The sequence below is a fragment of the Elephas maximus genome, chromosome 1, assembly GCF_024166365.1.
Source record: "Elephas maximus indicus isolate mEleMax1 chromosome 1, mEleMax1 primary haplotype, whole genome shotgun sequence".
In the NCBI taxonomy this organism is placed as follows: Eukaryota; Metazoa; Chordata; class Mammalia; order Proboscidea; family Elephantidae; genus Elephas; species Elephas maximus.
The window spans coordinates 87,151,141-87,160,606 of record NC_064819.1 but is presented as its reverse complement, the minus strand read 5'-3'; the positions used below and the strand labels follow the sequence as shown (position 1 = coordinate 87,160,606).

At 37.2% G+C, this 9,466-nt stretch overlaps 1 pseudogene; it reads right to left on the bottom strand.

Moving 5' to 3' along the window:
* Positions 1–1,126: 1,126 nt before the first annotated feature.
* LOC126070656 (olfactory receptor 2J3-like) lies at positions 1,127–2,058 on the bottom strand (annotated as a pseudogene).
* Between the last annotated feature and the right edge of the window lie 7,408 nt (positions 2,059–9,466).

The following is a 9,466-nucleotide window of genomic DNA, read 5'->3' as shown; positions in this document are numbered from 1 at the left end:
TTCCCTGGAGCTGGCACCCTGAATTTGGACTTCTGGCCTCCTAAACTGTGAGAGAATAAATTTCTCTTTGTTAAAGCCATCCACTTGTGGTATTTCTGTTATAGCAGCCCTACATAACTAAGATTGTCACTAACTAAGCCAATGAAAGCATATTCTGTTTTGTTTTGTTTTGTTTCAGTTAATATCATCTTCCTATAGAAATCTGCAATTGTTTTATTTTTCAAGGTTTATGGCTAAATTTACTATTTTGTTTTAGGTTTTATAAAGCTACCTTGATTTATTAACATTTTGTCTGATGACAAATTGAGTCATGTGTAGATACGTCACTTTTGATCTTACATTGTCATTCCTTACATTGAACAGTGAGTTCTATTCAACAGAATGTGTTATATTCATCTGTATTACCAAAAACCCCACAATATGGGAGAGAGTAGATGCTCAATAAAATTTAGCTAATAGAGTGAATAAATACAATATTGCATGGATAGATGAACAAATGAACCATTTTGAAGTCATACTTGTTCATACTGTTTAAAATGTGATAAGTACACAGACCCACAAAAGAAATTACTCATGATTTATTATCTTGAAAAAAGGTGTGTTTTAGCCAAAGAATTGTCATATATCAATTCAGCATACATTCAATGATGCTATTCATTATTTCTACCATTTTGTCTTTGTTATGATAGAGTTTTTTGCTAAATTTAGTGCCTATTCGATCTCCAAAAACTTAATTTGTCTGTCTTTGCTATATTGCACCATCGTTGCAGATATTAATGATTAGTGCATAAATTAGCATATTAATATTTTTTAAGTATTTCAAAAAAATTAAATAATCTCTTCATAATTACACACACACATTTATTTATGTTAAAAGACCAGTCTCTAATTGTTATGGTAATTAAATATGGAATTTTACAAAGACTGAAGTGCTACTAATCTAAAGTCTGTGTATAAATGATATTTTGTAATTAACCAATAAAAAGAACAAGTTCGGGGCTGAACTCTTCTTCTAAGTGCTTGGTGGAATATAGACCAAAAATAAATCTCAGGGGAACCTTTCTCCCAGATGGACAAGACCCTCTGAAGAAAAACTGTAGGAAACCTGATTTCTGTGTCACATATCTTAATCCCACCCCATTAGTCTCTTTTCTGCCCCTCTTACATCTTTGTTCCTGAGGGTGTAGATTAGTGGGTTAAGGCTAGGTGTGACAACAGTATAAAAGAGGGCAACGAACTTCCCTTGCTCTTGAGATTTCCCAGATGGTGGCTGGAGATATATACACACAACTGGAATAAAAAAGAGGGATACAACCATAACATGGGCTCCACATGTCCCAAAGACTTTCTGAAGTCCAGTTGTTGACTGCATTCTCAGCACAGCCCAGGCAATGGCACCACAGGAGCTGAGAATGAGAATAAGTGGTATGTTTACAAAAATGGAGCTCATGACCATGAGGGTGAGTTCATTAGCACGAATGTCAACACATGACAATCGCAGCAGTGCTGGAACTTCACAGAAAAAGTGATCCACTTGTTGATGTCCACACAAGGGAACCCAGAAGGTAAAAGAGGAATGAGGCACTGAGGCAGTTAAACCACTTACCCAAGAAGCCACAGCCAACTGGTGGCAAAAACAAGGGTGCATGAGGATGCTGTAATGCAAAGGTCTACACACAGCTACATAACAGTCATAGGACATCACCCCCAGTAGGACACACTCTGTGGTTCCCAGTGCAAGGACAAAGTAGAGTTGAATCATGCAACCAACATAAGAGATGGTCTTCTCAGGATCCCAGAGATTGACCAGCAACTGAGGGATGGAGCTGGTGGTATAGCAGAGATCCAAAAAAGAGAGATTTGAGAGGAAAAAGTACATGGGAGTGTGGAGGTGAGAGTCCAAATAGGACAGGATAATGATGAACAGGTTGCCAACCAGTGTCATCAAGTAGAATATCAAGATAACCACAGAGAGATACTTCCAGATGAGGCCAATTAGAAAAACCCAGTAAAATAAAGTAATCTTCAGAACTTGAATTTTTTTCCATTATCATTCATTCCCTGTGACCTGAATAAAAAAGTACACAAATTCAAAGTCTGCCCACCCATTGTCAAATCCTTGCAAACAGATTGGGAAAGAAATGTTGCCACTTCCAAGTATAATAACCTGTTCCATTGCAGCAGTAAAATTTTTTTTTAGTTTTCTTTTAATGTTTCTTTTGGTGCTTGTCTTGTTGAAAACAGAATCAACAGCTTCTCAGCCCTTAGTTATCATTTGGATAAATGAAAATAAAAGATATTCTATAGTAAAAAAAATCATTTTCCTGAAAAATAATTTTCTTTTACCCAAAAAAAAAAAATTTTTATTTCCCTTTTCCACATTTTTTGGCTGTTTCCAATTTCATGATTACAAATAGAAAAGAATAACTGCAGTCTTAATAATTCTGCATGTAGTTGAAAGTTCACCATATGATGAAAAACAATTCAGTAGTAACTTAAAAGTGTTAACGTTGGATGGAAAAATTCAACTTCAATTGGATATGATCATAAAAAGAACAAAATATTCCGATTTGTTTATTTATGCTATTTCTTGACAAAAAATTTTAACATGCAAATGAAGATATAAACACACACACACACACAAACTTGTGAGTACTCACAACATAAGGAAAGCTGAAGATCTTAATCCTGATGAATAAAGAAGTGAAAGAGATTGGGAATAACAGTGATGGAATGCTTCCAAAGGAAAATGAGAATATAACTAAATTTGGAAAGAAAAATAATTACAGAGTGGAAGAAAAATGTAGGGAGAGGTCAGGACAAGAAAAGGAGGTGTTTGAAAGAAGGAGACAGACAAACAAAAAACCTGAACCCACTGCCAATGAGTTGATTCTGGCTCACAGCGACCCTTAGGACAGGGCAGAATTGCCCCCTAGAGTTTTCAAGGAGCACCTGGTGGATGGGAACTGTCAATTTTTTTGGTTAGCAGCCGTAGCTCTTAACCACTATGCCACCAAATGCCACCCAGGATTGGAGAAAAGAGAAGAGGAATTCTGATTGTAGTGCTTGGAGATGAGAGTGTGTATATCACAGGGTTGTGAGACCTGGACAACAGGATTTGAAGATAATTTCTACATATTTTCATATGCTCTATATCAATAACTGAGGCCTTATTTAAATTCTGAGTCATAACTTACAATTACTTTGTATGTTTTGGGTTTCTAAAATTTGGAATGGAGCTTCTGAATATTTAGTAAGACAACTAAAGATAAGTGAGCCTTACAAGTTCGTCTTGTGGTTTTTATTTTTTAAGAAAAATAAAGGTAAGAAAGTGAAAGATACACTAATAGCTTGATTTTTAGTTGATTCTTTTCGCTTGTGCATTGTCAATTGCTCACAGGAAGATAAAAATTTTCATTTACTGTATAGTTATTGCTATAAGAAGGGATCCTGGTGACACAGCCATTAAGAGCTCAGCTGCTAGACAAAAATTTGGCAGTTGGGGGTGAAAGACCTGGCAATCTGCTCCCATAAAGATTACAGCCTAGAACCTACTTTACGAAGCAATTCTACCCTGTCACATGGGGTTGTTATGAGTCAAAAATCAACTCCATGGCACCTAACAGCAACACCTGTTATGAAAGAAAGTAACCCTCCATTTAAATATTTCTAAATACCTTTGCCATGTCACTTCTGCTTCCTTTCCTGTCACCGGTATTCCTTCCTCTTATAGTCTCAAGTGAGATATGGCAAAACTTGACCACAGCAGATTCATCTGTAGGCATCTCTTTTGATGGACTCTAAATTACTAAAATATTGTAATCTTGACTCCTAAAGAAAATTTAAGAGATATCTAATTGGTTGGAGAGCTAGGAATACTGAATTTGACCCAAGGCAGTGTGACTTGTTCAGGCAGGCACAAATATTTCTCTGCAGCCTCTAATTCTAGTATTATATTGGTAATATAAATAACTGACTTATTGCTACAATATTTTATACTATTTTCTGTAGTTCAGAAATCATCCAGAATAATTATCCGGCACACTGCTTTTAAAATAAAATTTTTTGTGAAATAGTAAATCATGAAGATTCCTTCAATTTGCTGAGTGGGAATCAACTTGATAGCACACAACAACGTTTTGAGAGCTGATGGAAAAATTCCAAGGGATTTTTTTTTAATTGCCCTAGAATGGGAGGCGTTACGTCACAAAAATAATTGAACCTATGTTTTACAGGTACTTCCTCTGATACAGCTATAATTTTCTTCCCTTATACAGTGGAATGACCAATCTTTCAGCATTTTTCTAGAGGTAAAAAGGGATAGCAGATAAGTGACAAAATAAATAAATAAATACAGGACTCCTGTAGAGAAAAGTTAGGAACTTTATGGTTTGATATTCTTCTTAGTGGAAAAGAGGGAAATCAATTCCCTATCAAAGTTAACTGTGGAGTAAAACAACCTCTCCATTTAAATTAAACGTTATGGGGGAAATGGATGGCTTAGCACTCTCTCCTTGCTTCCATTTTTACTAATAGACTTCGTTTTTCTTCTATTTTTTGTCATATTATTACTTTATACTTTACTTGGTTCTTAAGCTGTGCGCCATCAATTTCTTTCAGCGCTGATCCTTCTGTGTTTGTCCATGATACCTGTCATTCTCTTTCTCATCTGTGCCCTCACCAGGTATAAACTGATCTGGGGTCTTTGCAGTTATCAGACAACCTGAAAAAAAGAGCCCAATTGCCTTCCTATATCATCTTTTCTAGCATGCCAAATCTCACTATGCAAAGCAAAATCTGAGAATAACTCTGATTATCATTGCCGCAGAAGAGAGAGCTCGGGTGTGTCCAACAGATTTGCTTTTAGCAGAATGTGGGAACTCTTTAGGGCCTTCAAGTTATCAGGGGATGAGCCCTTTATCCTAGAACAAATGGGACCTTTATGGAAACAAACGAAGAACAGAGCATGCTCTCATTGACTGGGGCCATTGGGAGGACAAATCCCAAAGTGGCAATTAATGCCCTTCAAGGAGATGGCCTGGTTAGAATGGTGTAATTTTCACAGGTAGAAGTCTTCATGAAAATTCATCCAACATGATGTTGAACTCATCCTGAGATGAAAATGAATTTATTGAATTTACTGACCAACATTATTGACAATGATGGGAATGGGTTGTACTGAGTCACCTAAATATATAGTTTTTTTCTCTTTCTGCCCAGTTCCCCATGGAGCTAAAGCTCAAATTTACAAGACAAGTGGTTATATGTAGAAGAAGTTTGGAAGCCATGAAATGTAAAAAGAATGTCTGGAACATGTGAAGACTAAACTGCATTAATATCATCAACGTTGTGCTCTTTGAGCACCTCTCTGCACCATTTGTGCCTTCCTAGGTGTCTTTGAAATCCAATTCCAAGTTTATCTCTGCAAATCCAAGTATCACTCAAGAGTTTTATACTGAACACTGAGATGGTCAGTACTAATTTTGTTTAATATTTCAAAAAATTTCCATTAACAACTTCTTTGATCTTTTGTTCAAATCTCTTTGTCAGGAAGAACTTTTTGTTACTGGAACTGCAGCTTGCATTTTTCATTGCATGTCTACCCCACTTCAGAGCCCTGGTGGCACAGTGGTTAAGAGCTATGGCTGCTAACCAAAATGTTGGCAGTTCGAGTCCACCAGCTGTTCCTTGGAAACCCTATGAGGCAGTTCTACTTTGTCCTATAGGGTCTCTATTAGTCAGAATCAAATCAATGGCAATGGGCTTGGTTTTGGGGTTACCTCACTTAAGACTGGCAGGAGCCACAGATATTAACTAGAAAATCTTAATCTTGTGCATTCCTTCTTTCCACTGCAACTTTTGGTTAGCAACCGATTTCTTAACCACTGCACCATCAGAGCTCCAGTTGTGCTTTAGTACTAAGAAAAGCAAAACTCATCTGCTATGCCTTTCACATCTTAACTCTTTTTGTCTGATTCTATTTGGTTTTACACACTGGCTTCAGATTTTACACTGGTTTGAAATGCCCTCCCTAATAAGAACAAACACTTATAATGTACTTTATATGAGTTCGGTACTATTTTAAACACTTTACTTATACTGGCCCTTTTAATTCCCATCATAATACTATACGATATGCTATATCAGTTGCCACTGAGTCGACTCTGACTCATGGTAACTCCATATGTGTCAGAGAAAATCTGGGCTCCATAGGGTTTTCAGTGGCTAATATTTGTAAATTGCCAGGCTTTTCTTCCAAGGTGACTAATGGGTGGACTCAGATCTCCAGTCTTGGTTAGCAGCCAAGCACATTACCTGTTTGTACCTCCCAAGGACTCCAACACTGTAAAGTAGGCTAGTCTTATCATCCAACTTCTTTTTTTTTTTTATAGATAAGGAAATTGGGACATAAGAACTTAAGTCACTTGCTCAAGATCACAATGTTAGTTAGTGGTAAAGGCAAGATTTGAACCCGGTTGTTCTGACTCCAGAAATGGAGCTATTCATCACTCTGGCATGCTGCTGAAACAATATCTCATTAATTTCTATCAATAGTAGTTGGGGCTCAAATGTGGCTATAGGTATTAGACAAAACAGAAATAAACATAAAATAGAATCCAATAAAATTTGCAGTGTGGTATTAGTCCTAAGATTTAGGATTTATTAAGTTGGCTGGAGTACTTAGAAGTGGTGTTAAAATTTACTTGATGGGTTATTCGAAGCCTGGACTGAATAGTGGCCTACAGCCAATGAGGTTCAGAACATCCTGGTTTTAATATAAAAGGAAAAAATCTCAAGTCTCAGGAACTATTAGAAAGGATCAATGATTTGCAACCTGATTAGCCAGCCCTTAGCCAAGTTCCTAAAAGACCCAGAGAACAGTGCACTAGTGATGAGAACACCAACCTCCTTATACAGCTGTGCAGTGGTTGTCATTTGGAAGACAGAAGTAAAAGTGGGAAATTCCCCCATGGGATTGAACTCAAAAGGAATAATTAAATAAATAAAGCGTGACTCAAAATGAGAAGAAACAGCTCCAAATATCCATTAATAATGGGAACCTGGAACTGTGAAATATGAATCTAGGAAAATTGAAAATCATCAAAAATGAAATGGGATGCATAAACATGGATATTCTGGGCATTAGTGAGCTGAATGGACTGGTATTGGCCATTTTGAATTGGACAATCATATAGTCTACTATGCTGGGAATGACAACTTGAAGAGGAATGGTGTTACATTCATCATCAAAGAGATCATTTCAAGATGTATCCTGAAGTACAATGCTGTCAGTGATAGGATAATATCCACATGCCTACAAGGAAGACCGGTTAATATGACCATTATTCACATTTATGCACCAAACACTAGGGCCAAAGATGAAGAAATAGAAGATTTTTATCAGCTGCTGCTGTCAGAAATTGATTGAACATGGAATCAAGATGCATTGACAATTACTGGTGATTGGAATGCCAAAGTTGGAAACAAAGAAGAAGGATCAGTAGTTGGAAAATATGCCCTTGGTGATAGAAACAATGCCTGAGATCAAATGATAGAATTTTGCAAGACCAATGACTCCTTCACTGCAAACACCTTCTTTCACCAACATAAATGACGACTATGCACATGGACCTCACCATCTGGAATACACAGAAATCAAAATGACTGCATCTGTGGAAAGAGACGATGGAAAAGCTCAATATCAGTCAGAACAAGGCCAGGGGCCGACTGTGGAACAGACCATCAATTGCTCATACGCAAGTTCAAGCTGAAACTGAAGAAAATCAGAGCAAGTCCATGAGAGCCAAAATATGACCTTGAGGGTATCCCACCTGAATTTAGAGACCATTTGAAGAACAGATTTGTCGCATTGAACAATGGTGACCAAAGACCAGATGAGTTGTGGAATGACATCAAGGACATCATTCATGAAGAAAGCAAGAGAAGATTGAAAAGACAAGAAAGAAAGAAAAGACCAAGCCGGATGTCAGAGGAGACTCTGAAACTTCCTCTTGAATGTCGAGCAGCTAAAGCAAAAGGAAGAATTGATGAAGTAAAAGAACTGAACAGAAGATTTCAAAGGGTGGCTCGAGAAGACAAAGTAAAGCACTAGAATGACATGTGCAAAGAGCTGGAGATGGAAAACCAAAAGTGAAAAACATGCTCAGTGTTAAATTCAAGTCTTGAGTTGCAATAGTGAAGAATTCTATGATGAAAATATTAAACAACGCAGGAAGCATCAAAAGAAGATGGAAGGAATACACAGAGTCATTATACCAAAAAGAATTAGTCAATGTTCAACCATTTCAAGAGGTAGCATATAATCAGGAACCAGTGGAACTGAAGGAAGAAGTCCAAGCTGCTCTGAATGCACTGGTGAAAAACAAGGCTCCAGGAATTGATGGAATATCAATTGAGATGTTTCAACAAACAAATGCAGTGCTAGAGGTGCTCACTTGTCTATGGTCAGAAATATGGAAGACAGCTTCCTGGCCAACTGACTGGAAGAGATCCATATTTATGCCTATTCCCAAGAAAGGGGATCCAAGCGAATGTGGAAGTTATAGAACAATATCATTAATATCACGCACAAGCAAAATTTTGCTGAAAATCATTCAAAAATGGCCGCAGAAGTATATCGACAGTGAACTGCCAGAAAATCAGGCTGGTTTCAGAAGAGGACTTGGAACCAGGGATATCATTGCTGATGTCAGATGGATCCTGGCTGAAAGCAGAGAGTACCGGAAGGATTTTTACCTGTGTTTTATTGACTATGCAAAGGCATTTGACTGTGTGGATTATAACACATTATAGATAACATTGCAAAGAATGGGAATTCCAAAACACTTAATTGTGCTCATGAGGAACGTTTACATAGATCAAGAGGCAGTTGTTTGAACAGAACAAGGGGATACTGATTGGTTTAAAGTCAGGAAAGGTGTGTGTCAGGGTTATATTCTTTCACAATACCTATTCAATCTGTATGCTGAGCAAATAATACGAGAAGCTGGACTATATGAAGAAGAACGGGGCATCAGGATTGGAGGTAAACATTAACAACCTGCTTTATGAAGATGACACAACCTTGCCTGCTGAAAGTGAAGAGGACTTGAAGCACTTACTAATGAAGATCAAAGACCACAGCCTTTAATATGGATTACACCTCAACATAAAAAAAAAAAAAAAAATTTTTAAGAAAACAAAAATCCTCACAACTGGACCAATGAACAACATCATGACAAACACAGAAAAGATTGAAGTTGTCAAGGATTTCTTTTTACTTGTATCCACAATCAACAGCCATGGAAGCAGCAGTCAAGAAACGAAAAGACGCATTGCATTGGATAAATCTGCTGCAAAGAACTTCTTTAAAGTGTTCAAGGGTAAAGATATCACCTTGAAGGCTAAGGTGCGCCTGATCCAAGCCATGGTATTTTCAATCACATCATATGCATGTGAAATCTGG